The 13,879-nt window shown below is 43.1% G+C and overlaps 1 long non-coding RNA gene across 2 annotated transcripts in view; it reads right to left on the bottom strand.

Annotated features, from left to right (window-relative positions):
* Positions 1–13,879, bottom strand: part of LOC143808490 (uncharacterized) — a 97,337-nt gene that overhangs the window by 76,765 nt on the left and 6,693 nt on the right. For both annotated transcript variants that reach the window (XR_013221970.1, XR_013221969.1), the window contains exons 3-4: positions 5,629–5,727; positions 1,567–1,690 (exon numbers count right to left, since the gene is read on the bottom strand). This is a non-coding gene — a long non-coding RNA (uncharacterized LOC143808490). The remainder of the gene's footprint in view (positions 1–1,566; positions 1,691–5,628; positions 5,728–13,879) is intronic.

Raw genomic sequence — 13,879 nt, 5'->3', positions numbered from 1 at the left:
TGTGACATTAGATATTTATGTGACAATGTTACAAAGAAAATATTTCTTTGCTTACTGTTCATTCCTTTTATACCTTACGGCATTATATACATCCTTTACATGTGGTTTTCTGGGAATTATTGGTGGAGGAGAGAACAAAAATGTGTTATTACAGAAAGGCCTCCATTACTATGAATGGGAGAATGCATCATTCTCAAAGTTTAAAGGCTTGTGTACACACACAGATTAGCGCCACAATCCAAGAGATTTAAAGGGGTTAGCGTGATCACTGATGTGATCGTTTATTCCCCCCATTATTTTCAGCAGGACCTCCCATTTACACATGTGCTGTCGACACATAATGATTTTTCTGCCTGCATAAGGGATACAATCAAAGACAAACGAGAGATTTGACATTTCTTTTTTTTTTTTTTGCTCAATTGTAGGACATAAGTACAGGATTGAACATTTGTGCAAACATTTTCTTGATCATTAACCGGCAAAAATGGGTCTTAAAGGGATTGGCCATTTTTTAACAAATAGGCTAGGAACATGGATTTGTCGCATGTATTAATATCTAAGTATTACATGTGTTTGTTAGTGCGCAAAATCATGTCCCCAACACATTTGATTAAATGGTTAAATTAATTAAAGAGGTTTGTCCTCTATCTGGAGAACTAATTTTTAAAATAAAGTATCCTCCCCTGCAAAATTACATTTGCTCACCTCTTGTAGCGATGCCGTTTCAGCAATGTCAGTGTCGTGTCTCCCAGGGCTTACGTGGCATTTTATGTCATGTGAGCCCTGTAGCCGTCGACTATTAGGCCACTTGCTCTCACTACTTCTAGGTTCATACAAAGGAAATAAGAGGGCAGCAGGATAATAATGGCAGCTGGTTGGCTGCAGGGCTCACGTGACACAAAAGTGTCACGTGAGCACTGGGAGATCTGCCGCTAACCGATGCATGAAGTGAGTGTAGGATGTTTCTATTTTTCAAGGGGGACTACTTGATTTAAATAGGGATTGTCCAGGGAGTGGACAATCCATTTAAGGGAGCTTTTACTCATTCAAATATCTAACCATTTTCTGCTCAATCAGACCAATAAAGATGTAAATGTATGTGTATAATTATCTGCAGTTTGATCTGATTAAAATTTGTCTCATCTGCCAGAAAACTGATCTCTGTAAAAATGTACCTGCTATTTCCAATGATTGTAGCGTACGAAAAAGACAAGAAAACCAATTCCATGTTAGAGAATAGTAAAAGCTGGGAACTGGTTCTATACTAACAAAATATCTGGGTGTAAAGGGCCAACTCAGACCAATCCCATTATGTGTAAGATTGGCCTGATTGGTCAGAGATCTGTGTGCCAGTAATCCCAGCTTCAGGGCACACTGACACATCAGAGCTCGATGGAGCTATTCACACATGTGTTTTGTTTTTTAATCTGATCCCTGCGTCCGTTCCAATAACTCATTGCACGTCCTACTCTCATTCCTCACTGGCGGACCCAAGCAGAAAGGGGCCACTGTTCAATAACACTATATGCAGTCCAATAGCTCATTGCAATGCACAATGCCACTTACGTTGGAGGTGGAAATTGGCCCCTTTATCTCTCGGGGCCCCTTATGACGCACGGGTTGCACCAATGATATATCTGCTCCTTCATCCTTTTTTGCGGATCAGAATCCCCCATTCCAGTCAATAGATCTATTAAAAATGAATTAAAAAATTGAAGACTTTAATTTTCCAACTGTTTTTAACTGATTCAATGCTAAATAACAATAAAAAAAAAATCAAGCAAAACGGACTTATGAAAAAACAGAAATAGATGTGCGGATGTGCTTGTGCTATAAAGAATCCTTTCCTATATTGATGTCTAAGGCTAAGTTCACATTTGGCATTTTTGCTGCTTTTGTATGCTAATTTTCAACTGCGTTTGACAGTACCAGCTATGTTTATGAGATTTCAGAAATCTCATGCACACAGCTTGTTTTTTTGTCATTAGTATTTTGTGATTTGCTTGTTTTTTTTGGACATAGATCATGTCACTACTTTCAGTGTTTTTCACCCATTGAATTACCATAAATGGAAAAAACACACGAAAAAAAACACCAAAACGTGCATTTTTGTCACAGCTTATTTCCTGCCAAGCACTCAGGTTTTGCTCCAGAAAAGAAAAAAAGGCGAGAAAAATGTCCAGTGTGAACTTAGCCTAAGGCCGGCGTTACACTCAGCGTATGAAAATACGGTCCGTTTTTTACGGCCGTAATACGCAGAAATGTTCCCAAAATAGTGATCCGTATGTCATCCGTAGGCAGGGTGTGTCAGCGTATTTTCCGCATGGCATCCTCCGTATGTAATCCGTATGGCATCCGTACTGCGAGATTTTCTCGCAGGCTTGCAAAACCGACATCTAAAGGATTTATGTGCTCAAATGTTCGTTAAAACATATATACAGTATATATATATGTATATATATATATATGTATATATATGTCAAAATTCCCACGCTAGAGTTCATATGAGGACATCCAGCAGAGGGCACATCACCGCGACTCAAGGTAACTACAGGACATTCCCCTACATTCCATTCATTCCCGGGAGTTTTACAGCCACGAGCACTGCATTAGCACAGCTCCTGGGTGTAAAATGATTTAACCCCTTCAGATGGATTTACATCGTGGGACGTGACCTGAACAACGGAAGGTATGGGATATTGTTGTTTTTTTATTTTTCCTTTTTTACAGAACGAGGGTCTTCAGGTGGATTAACAGTCTAATAAAATATTACAACACCCTGTGTCTTTATTTAATTAAAGTACTTTGTAATAATGTGAGTGTGTGTGTTTTATTAACCATTTCGTACTATTGGATTAATAATGGATAGGTGTCATAATTGACGCCTTTCCATTATTAACCTGGCTTAATGTCACCTTACAATAGCAAGGTGACATTAACCCTTCATTACCCCAAATCCCACCGCTACACCGGAGTGGGAAGAGAGTGGCCGAGTGCCAGAATAGGCGCATCTTCCAGATGTGCCTTTTCTGGGGTGGCTGGGAGCAGATGTTTTTAGCCAGGGGGGCCAATAACCATGGACCCTCTCTAGGCTATTAATATCTGCTCTCAGTCACTGGCTTTACCACTCTGGCGGAGAAAATTGCGTGGGAGCCCACGCCAATTTTTTCCGCTATTTAACCCTTTAATTTAATAGCTAGAGGGCTCAAATTTTGCACATACACACTACTAACATTAGTAGTGTGGAATATGCAAAAAAAAGGGGATATGAGATGGTTTACTGTATGTAAACCATGTCTCATATCATATCGGGTTTGTGAAGGAGAAATGAAAAGCCGGCAATTGAATTACCGGCTTTTCACCAACACCGCTGCGTATTTCTCGCAAGTCACACTGCTGGTCCGTGTGTAATCCGTATTTTTCTCGCCCCCATAGACTTTCATTGGCGATTTTTTTGCGCAATACGGTGACAAACGCAGCATGCTGCGATTTTCTAAGGCCGTACAAGACCGTATAATACGGATCAGTAAAATACGGCAGATAGGAGCTGGGACATAGGGAATCATTGGGCCGTGTGTTATGTGTATTTTACGGACGTAGTTTATGCGCTCATACATCCGTAAAACTCGCTAGTGTGACGCCAGCCTTAATATTAATAAAAGCAGGCAGGCTGCAATCCATGAATTCTCCCATCATAATTGTGGATGATCCTACATTGCACGGCTTGTTCTCACAAGAGTGCCTTTGTTGGGCCTGCCTCTCCCCTACAGGCACCACGCCGAATGAATGAAACTGCCCCTTTCTTTAACAATAGACATATGTCTTTTTATGTATGGCCTATTTAGCTGCACGTTCTTTGTTTAAAAACTGCGCCCTTTGTGATCTCATGTCAACAGAATGCATTAGATTCTTTCTTCCACCGCTTGTCCCATGTGAAGGTGAAAGCTCGCGTGTAGGTATCATACATTGTAATTCCGGGATCTGGCCATATATAATGTAGAATCGCGCTCTGACTCCATGATATACCTGATATTTCCCTTTCATGACGGGTCAGAATATACTAAGATCTGTAAAGGCTGCCCGGAGTGATAAGATGTCACGATGCAATGATCAATGATGAAAGAACCTGCTGTATTGCACTACGCATGGCCACCATTTGTAGGTCCTTACTAATGACATTAATGAGACATCGTAAGGTCATTATGGAAATCATTTATCCTTTTATAATAATGATCTAACCACAAATGGTAAAAATAATTGCAAAAAAAAAATCATTGTAGTTCTTATTTCAGTTTACGTAGCTGGTTTGATTCGGCGCAAATCTTGACATTGGTGGCAACTTTTATAGAAAAAGCTCAAAAGTGTACCCTCGTTACGTTAGCAGTGCTATCAGTACAAATTTACCCCCATGCAAGACGTGAGACAGGCGCATGTGTGGCCAACTAACCTTAAAGAGTAACCGGCGCTTACATTTTTATTCATGAAAATAAGAAACTTTATGTTATCAGAGAAATCCGCTTCTTTCTCCTTCTGGACGGATTGATCATTCAAAAAAATACTCAATTTATGGATAAAATTTGTCTCCAGTGAATACAGACTTTCCCGTTACTGAGATTGGCGATGGCGGTTGGTGCTTGTAAAGTTCTATGCAGAACGGTAACTGTTGTTTCAGGAGAACTTGCAGCAGAACGTCTGCGCCGCCTCCTCCCTCCATAGAATGTTATAAGAACCAACTCTCATCTCATATCTCAGTAACGTGAACGTTTGTCTTCACTGATTACAGAGTTTACCCATGAATTGAGAGCGAGAGATTCCTCTAGGAGGAGAAAGAAGCAGATTTTGCTGATAAAATTTATTACAAAGTTGCTTATTTTCATGTGTACTATTGAAATTTTTATGAAATAAAAATTAAAACAATGGTTACACTATAAAGGGTTTTTCGTATGTTATATTTTGGACAAAATTGCAAAGTGCTGGAAAAAAACAACTTAGGTATTTCATTTTTATAAAAAAAAAAATCACTTTTATACATTTACTGTTTAGGGCTGCCTAGGTTACCGGTCACCACGGCAGTCTAGCAGCGGTGGCCGAACATTCGCATTATTTACAATGTGGAGTTGCAGGGGTGTGATAGGTTTATTTTAGTAAAGGTGGAAAACCCCTTTAAGAGTATATTTTTAATGTATCCTCTGTTTTCCAGAGACACAGCTTAGGACACAACCTTCATTTAGGTCAGCTACCTGACTTTTCCCTTGGATAATTCATGATGTAACGTTGTGCAAGTCCCATAATCACTCAAAAAGAGACTTACTAATGGCTATCCTGGGAAAACTCAATTTGCAATGGATACATGATTGTCGAAACGTGATTATATGTGTTTGCCTATTTGTCCTTCTTTAAAATATTTTTATCCCATGTGCTCATATAGTATTCAGACAAAAGTATTGGGACACCTACATGTTACACCTGCGGGAACCTGTACATCATCCTATTCTGCATCCATGGGCACTAACATAGAGTTGGTTCCCCCTTTATAGCTAAAACAGCCTCAATTCTTATGGAAACTCCATATGGTAATGACGTTAAGGGGAAAGAATGGTCGGTAGCATAATAAAAATGGCTCCTCACCTGGTGAAGTTTTGCAGATAGAAACATAACCCAATGGAGAGCGCAGAGTACAGGCTTGGACTGGCCCATGGGAGAACAGGGGAATCCTCCGGTGGGCCCCTTTTGCGTTTTCATATAATAGCAAAAGAAAATGCAATAAAAAAAAAATAAGATACATATAAAATGCATAAATACATAGAAATATCCATGAAAGAGAAATAAATAATGACTTATAAACTATAGAAGCATGTACCATAAGTGACAAATGAAAAAGTAAGGCATAAGAATATATAACAAGGTAACACTAGATAAACACTGATACATTGTGTTAATCATTCACTTTCAAATAGTATTAGAACATATGCAAATAAAACAATCTGAGCTTTTCCATAGTAGTATGAGACGCTAAACACCCATCAGAAATGACAAGTCAGGTGGTGTGGAGTGTATGTGAAGCGCAGGAGGAGGTGCGTGATCGGAGGGCATGAGAGCGACATGGTGGTCCTGGTGGCCCGAGTGGTTCATAAAAGGAGCGGCTACAGAAGGACACTGAACATTGCACGCTCCATGGATTAAGAGCGATGGTTATGAAAACAGATGATGATGGACAGACAAAGTCAAGGCCTATCAGGGGAACTACAATATAATTATTAAAGGTTTTATCCTCTTAATACATTGCAATCATCATATTATATAGCACTGTGTACTTACAATTGCTCATTTTGCCTTTCTACCCAGCTAATTCGTCTCTTTTGACGTCACGTGATTAAAAACTGACTAGCTGAATCCTTCTAAGCTCTATGTAGTAACAGGAGGTCTCTTGTCTGCGCGAGTCATCATTAGAACTACAATTCTACATCACTGCAAAGTCTATGGCTGCCCAGTCCCTCCCTTCTTCAACTCCTGACTCAACTGCTCTTCTCCTAACTGTTCCCAAAATGTTTGAGGCTACAATTATCCACAATTTCTTGGTATACCAAAACATTAGGATTTCCTTTCATTTGAACTAAGGGGCCCAGACCAACCTCCGAAAAAACAACCCTATAGCATTATCCCACATGTGCCTAACAGCTGACACAATGCAGTCAGGCAGGTAACGTTCTGGCATTGTCCAAACCCAGATTAATCCATCAGAATCATCATTCCACAGAACGTTTCCACTGCTCCAGTGTTCAGTGGTGGCAGCTTTACACTACTCCATCCAATGTTAGGCCTTGTGCTTGGTGATGTAAGGATTGCATGCAGCTGGTCACCAATGGACACCCATGACGTTACGCTCCCAGTACACAGTTTTGTGCTGATGTTAATGTAAGAGAAGGATCAGACTTGGCAGTGATTGAGGCAGCAGAGCATTTACTGCCCTCCACTTTTCAATAAAATCACTCACAGTTGAACAGCAAAATGATTGATTGATCTGACTTCATACATTAGTGGCTCCTCTTATAGATGGCATGGCGAGGGGCTGGATTTTATACACTGGGGGGCAATGGGGTTGAATTAAAAACCTGCGTTCATTGATTTAGAAGTGTTCCAAAACGTCTGCCCTCATGTTGGAGATTTCTGTACATTTTTTAAGAAAGTTACAAGATTTCTTTTTAATGATGATGATGATGAGCAAACATTTGGTTACAAGGCTAAATGATTGGGTTCATCTAAAGATCCTGTTCACAGATTTATCCTGATCAAAGTGGCTGATTTCGGCAGGGGCCAACAACAATCCCTCCACATCAGATTTAGGCATGGCGATGCTTCGTGTCTGTCCATCTCCCTATTGGAATAAACAGGCATGTTCATGTCCAGGGGCAGCCTTATATAGTAGTCATTTTATGCAGAGTCTAAATAAAGAGTTTTATATTGATAATAATCTAAATAATTGCACGCAGCGTTCAGATCCACAGCAGCAATATGAATATTTTAGCTCACAAGGCAAGATGTTGCCTCCCTGTGGGGCTATCATAGGGGGTGATGGCATGTCTAGCGATCTAGGGTAGGAGTTGAAGGATAAATTGTATCATCCTCAATGATCTACTGTAATGAAAGTGGCTTTCCTAACACCTCTGGGCAGTGAATAGTTAATGTCTGCATATTCTCATATTTAAGGCAGAGAAAGCATAAATGTCAGCATCCCTGGTGGTCTAGGGCACTGAAGGAGATCTTTTGTGCATCCGTGGGGTATAGGGTAGTAAAGGGATTAATGTCAGCAATACCATAGAGCAGAGAGCATAATAATGCCTGCATCCTTTATGCTCAACGGCAGAGTAAAGGCTGATGTTAACATTTCTGGTGGTCTATGCAGCGCCCCAGAGTCCTGGTCGTTGCAGTACTGTTGCTCCGCCACTAAGGGGGGCTATGGTACGTCTGATGGCACTGAAGGAGTTCATCTGACCAGGTATCACAGACACCAATACATTTCACAGTCTGGCCTCCAGGGGGAGCTAAGGGTTCTATTCATTAGGCCACTCCTCACAATCTGGTAAAACTGGGGGTTAGGCAGGAAGTGAGAAAGAAAGCTGACTGGGTTGGAACCAGGCAACACCTTGTGGCAGAGGGTGTTGTGGGGAAGATTCGGTAGGGTCCCTGTCAGGGGTGGGATCCTGACAGAGGCCTAGCGAACAGAGAGAATGTTACGGGACCGCGCCTGCACGATATAGCGGCGGTACCCCAAGAAAGGACAAGAAGCGAGGTTTATTGTGCTGAGTGAGAAACGAGATCAACTCAACAAGGAGAATACCAGTAGGAGTCGTGCTGTAAGACGAGGCAACATCCTATTGAGGCGCATAACCGGTGGCCGGAACGCCGAGGAAGTATAGAGCTCCAAGCCAAACTTCAAACCTACGGCAGGACAGTCAGTTACAGGCGGGCTGTCTCACCCAGACCCAGGAAGACACAGGGGGGTAACAACAGGAGTGGGGCGACGCTGGAGTCCCGGAAGAGCTCCGAGCCTCCCCGTCATACGGGTGCGTCCTAACCGTAAGATCAGGGGGACGTAGAGGGAGAACATCAGAATCGAGTTGTGAGGGAACACGAGAAACAGACACAACAGTTGTGGGGACTATCCCGTAAGCACAGCAGGGGAGGACCGCAACACACAAGCGCAGGAAGGTAGGCACAGATTTCCACCTGCAAAGGGAACTCTGGAGGTGCCATCGGACCGGCCGGACTTGCGCAGCCCGGTTAACCGTATTCCGGATTGAGGACTCAGAAGCCTTCAGTAAAGAGGTAAAGAGACTGCAACCTGGTGTCCTCGTTATTGACCGCGACCGGCACTACACCGCACCATAACATCAGCACCATACCACCACCTTTAATTGTGCGCCTGTTGTGAATCCGCTTTTTGGGCTCCCCTGCTGGTTGCTGGTGGTACTGGTGACTTGTGTGTGTTTTGCTGTCTCAGTTCACCTGCTCCCATCAGTGTTTGGGAGTTTCCTATTTAGCCTTGCTCTCCAGTCATTTCCTTGCCGGTCATCATTGTAACCAGAGCCTTCGGTTGCATGTTCCTGCTACTAGTCTGCTGATCAGCTAAGTGGACTTTGTCCTTTTGTTTTGTATCTTTTGTCCAGTTTGCAGTTTTTGTTATCCTCTGTAGCTGGAAGCTCTTGCAGGCTGAAATTGCCACTCCTGTGTCATGAGTTGACACAGGAGTCTTAAAGTAATTTCAGGATGGTTTTTTGAAAGGGTTTTCAGTTGACCGTGAAGTCCTCTTTTGTATCCTTCTGCTATCTAGTAAGTGGACCTCTCTTTGCTAAATCTACTTTCATACTGTGTATGTCTTTTCCTCTTAACTCACCGTTATTACATGTGGGGGGCTGCTATCTTTTGGGGTATTTCCCTAGAGGTAAGCCAGGTCTGTTCCTTCCTCTACCAGGCGTAGTTAGTCCTCCGGCTGGCGCGTGGCATTTAGGAAGTCGTAGGTATACTCCCTGGCTACTATTAGTTGTGTGGTAGATTTAGCTCACGGTCAGCTCGAGATTCCATCACCCAGAGCTCGTCCGTTATTTTTGTGTTCTGATGTTTCCCTGCCATTGGGAATCATGACAGTATGACCGGCCTATGTTAAAGTTATTGGCAGAAGAAAGGAGAGAAAAAAGAAGTCTGTAGATTTTTTATTTTTTTTTCCCCTATGCTTGCTCCATAGTTGGATCAGTTGTATTTCAGCTCTAATTACAGCCTTTGCCTTTCTCTCCTTCTAATCCTTGAATGGCTCTGATCTCACCTGTTTAAAGATGGACCCTCAGAGTTTGGCTGTAGGTTTAAATAATCTTGCTACCAAGGTTAAAAATTTACAAGATTTTGTTATACATACTCCGATGTCTGAACCTAAAATTCCTACACCAGAGGTGTTTTCTGGAGATAGATCTCGGTTCCTGAATTTCAAATATAATTGTAAATTGTTCCTTTCTCTCAGACCTCACTCCTCTGGAGATCCTGTCCAGCAGGTTAAGATTGTAATCTCTTTGCTGCGAGGTGACCCTCAAAATTGGGCATTTTCATTGACACCAGGGGATCCTGCGTTGCTCAATGTGGATGCGTTTTTTCTGGCTTTAGGGTTGCTTTATGAGGAACCTAATTTGGAGATTCAAGCTGAAAAAGCTTTGATAGCCCTATCTCAAGGGCAAGATGAAGCTGAGATATACTGCCAAAAATTTCGTAGATGGTCTGTGCTTACTCAGTGGAATGAGTGCGCCCTAGCGGCAAATTTCAGAGAGGGCCTTTCTGATGCCGTTAAAGATGTTATGGTCGGGTTCCCTGCGCCCACAGGTCTGAATGAGTCCATGACAATGGCTATTCAGATTGATCGGCGTTTGCGGGAGCGCAAACCCGTGCACCATTTGGCGGTATCTTCTGAAGAGACGCCAGAGAAAATGCAATGTGACAGAATTCTGTCCAGAAGCGAGCGGCAGAATTATAGGCGTAAAAATGGGTTATGCTTCTATTGTGGTGATTCTGCTCATGTTATATCAGCATGCTCTAAACGTACAAGGAAGGCTGACAAGTCTATTTCAATTGGCACTTTACAGTCTAAATTTATTCTGTCTGTAACCTTGATTTGTTCATTATCAGTTATTACCGTGGATGCCTATGTGGACTCTGGCGCCGCTCTGAGTCTTATGGATTGGTCCTTTGCCAGGCGCTGTGGGTTTGATTTAGAGCCTCTGGAAGTCCCTATACCTCTGAAGGGTATTGATTCTACGCCTTTGGCTTGTAATAAACCACAATTCTGGACGCAAGTGACTATGCGTATGACTCCAGACCATCAGGAGGTGATTCGCTTCCTTGTGTTGTACAATTTGCATGATGTTTTGGTGCTTGGATTACCATGGTTACAATCTCATAACCCAGTCCTTGACTGGAAAACAATGTCTGTGTTAAGCTGGGGATGTCGGGGGGCTCATGGGGACATACCTTTGGTTTCCATTTCGTCATCTATTCCCTCTGAGATTCCAGCATTTTTGTCTGATTATCGTGATATTTTTGAGGAGCCAAAAATTGGTTCACTCCCTCCCCACAGAGATTGTGATTGCGCCATAGATCTGATTCCTGGCAGTAAATTTCCAAAGGGTCGTTTGTTTAACTTATCTGTACCTGAACATGCTGCTATGCGAGAGTATATTAAGGAGTCCCTGGAAAAGGGACACATTCGTCCTTCTTCATCTCCTTTAGGAGCTGGTTTTTTCTTTGTATCTAAAAAGGATGGCTCTCTGAGGCCTTGTATTGATTATCGACTCCTGAATAAAATTACAGTCAAATATCAGTATCCGTTGCCTTTGCTGACTGATTTGTTTGCTCGCATAAGGGGGGCTAAGTGGTTCTCTAAGATTGATCTTCGTGGGGCGTATAATTTGGTGCGAATTAAGCAGGGGGATGAGTGGAAAACCGCATTTAATACGCCTGAGGGCCATTTTGAGTATTTAGTAATGCCTTTCGGCCTTTCTAATGCACCTTCAGTCTTTCAGTCCTTAATGCATGATATTTTCCGTGAATATTTGGATAAATTTATGATTGTGTATTTGGATGATATTTTGATTTTTTCTGATGACTGGGAGTCTCATGTTCAATAGGTCAGGAGGGTTTTTCAGGTTTTGCGGGAGAATTCTTTGTGTGTAAAGGGTTCAAAGTGTGTTTTTGGGGTTCAAAGGATTTCCTTTTTGGGGTACATTTTTTCCCCTTCTTCTATTGAGATGGACCCTGTCAAGGTTCGGGCTATTTGTGACTGGACGCAGCCTACTTCTCTTAAGAGTCTTCAGAAATTCTTGGGCTTTGCTAATTTTTATCGTCGATTTATAACTGTTTTTTCTGGCGTTGTTAAACCTCTGACGGATTTGACCAAAAAGGGTGCTGATGTTGCCAATTGGTCCCCTGCTGCTGTGGAGGCCTTTCGGGAGCTTAAGCGCCGCTTTTTGTCTGCCCCTGTGTTGCGCCAGCCTGATGTTTCTCTTCCCTTTCAGGTTGAGGTCGATGCTTCCGAGATCGGAGCGGGGGCGGTTTTGTCGCAGAAAAGTTCCGACTGCTCAGTGATGAGACCTTGTGCGTTCTTTTCTCGAAAATTTTCGGCCGCCGAGCGAAACTATGATGTTGGTAATCGGGAGCTTTTGGCCATGAAGTGGGCATTTGAGGAGTGGCGTCATTGGCTTGAGGGTGCCAGACATCAGGTGGTGGTTTTGACGGATCACAAGAATCTGATTTATCTAGAGTCTGCCAGGCGCCTGAATCCTAGACAGGCACGATGGTCGTTGTTTTTTTCTCGGTTTAATTTTGTGGTTTCATACTTACCGGGTTCTAAAAATGTTAAGGCAGATGCTCTTTCTAGGAGTTTTGAGCCTGACTCTCCTGGGGATTCTGAACCTGATGGTGTCCTTAAGGATGGGGTGGTTTTGTCTGCTGTCTCCCCAGATCTGCGACGTGCTTTGCAAGAATTTCAGGCGGATAGACCTGATCGTTGTCCGCCTGGTAGACTGTTTGTTCCTGATGATTGGACCAGTAGAGTCATCTCGGAAGTTCATTCTTCTTCGCTGGCAGGTCATCCTGGAATTTTTGGTACCAGAGATTTGGTGGCTAGATCCTTCTGGTGGCCTTCCCTGTCTCGGGATGTGCGTGTTTTTGTGCAGTCTTGTGATGTGTGTGCTCGGGCCAAGCCTTGTTGTTCTAGGGCTAGTGGGTTATTGTTGCCCTTGCCTGTTCCGAAGAGGCCTTGGACGCACATCTCTATGGACTTTATTTCTGATCTCCCTGTTTTTCAGAAGATGTCTGTCATTTGGGTGGTGTGTGACCGTTTTTCTAAAATGGTTCATTTGGTACCATTGCCTAAATTGCCTTCCTCATCTGAGTTGGTCCCTCTATTTTTTCAAAATGTGGTTCGCTTGCATGGTATTCCGGAAAACATCGTTTCTGACAGGGGAACCCAGTTTGTGTCTAGATTTTGGCGGGCATTCTGTGCCAGGTTGGGCATTGATTTGTCTTTTTCGTCTGCATTCCATCCTCAGACTAATGGCCAGACGGAGCGAACTAATCAAACCTTGGAGACTTATTTGAGGTGTTTTGTGTCTGCGGATCAGGATGACTGGGTTGCCTTTTTGCCGTTGGCAGAATTTGCTCTTAATAATCGGGCTAGTTCTGCCACTTTGGTTTCTCCTTTCTTTTGCAATTCAGGGTTTCATCCTCGTTTTTCATCTGGTCAGGTGGAATCTTCGGATTGTCCTGGAGTGGATGTGGTGGTGGATCGGTTGCATCGATTTGGGGACAAGTGGTGGACAATTTGAAGTTGTCCCAGGAGAGGACTCAGCAGTTTGCTAACCGCCGTCGTCGTGTTGGTCCTCGCCTTCGTGTTGGGGACTTGGTGTGGTTGTCTTCCCGTTTTGTCCCTATGAGGGTTTCTTCTCCTAAGTTTAAGCCTCGGTTCATCGGTCCTTATAGGATTTTGGAGATACTTAACCCTGTGTCCTTTCGTTTGGACCTCCCGGCATCTTTCGCTATCCATAATGTATTCCATCGGTCGTTGTTGCGGAGATATGAGGTACCGGTGGTTCCTTCTACTGAACCTCCTGCTCCTGTGCTGGTGGAGGGTGAATTGGAGTACGTTGTAGAGAAGATCTTGGATTCCCGTATTTCCAGACGGAGACTTCAATATCTGGTTAAATGGAAGGGCTATGGTCAGGAAGATAATTCTTGGGTAACTGCCTCTGATGTTCATGCCTCGGATTTGGTTCGTGCCTTTCATAGGGCTCATCCTGATCGCCCTGGCGGTTCTCGTGAGGGTTCGGTGCCCCCTCCTTAA

The sequence above is a fragment of the Ranitomeya variabilis genome, chromosome 2 (genome assembly GCF_051348905.1).
Source record: "Ranitomeya variabilis isolate aRanVar5 chromosome 2, aRanVar5.hap1, whole genome shotgun sequence".
Classification (NCBI taxonomy): domain Eukaryota; kingdom Metazoa; phylum Chordata; class Amphibia; order Anura; family Dendrobatidae; genus Ranitomeya; species Ranitomeya variabilis.
This window is presented reverse-complemented; position numbering and strand designations above follow the sequence as displayed.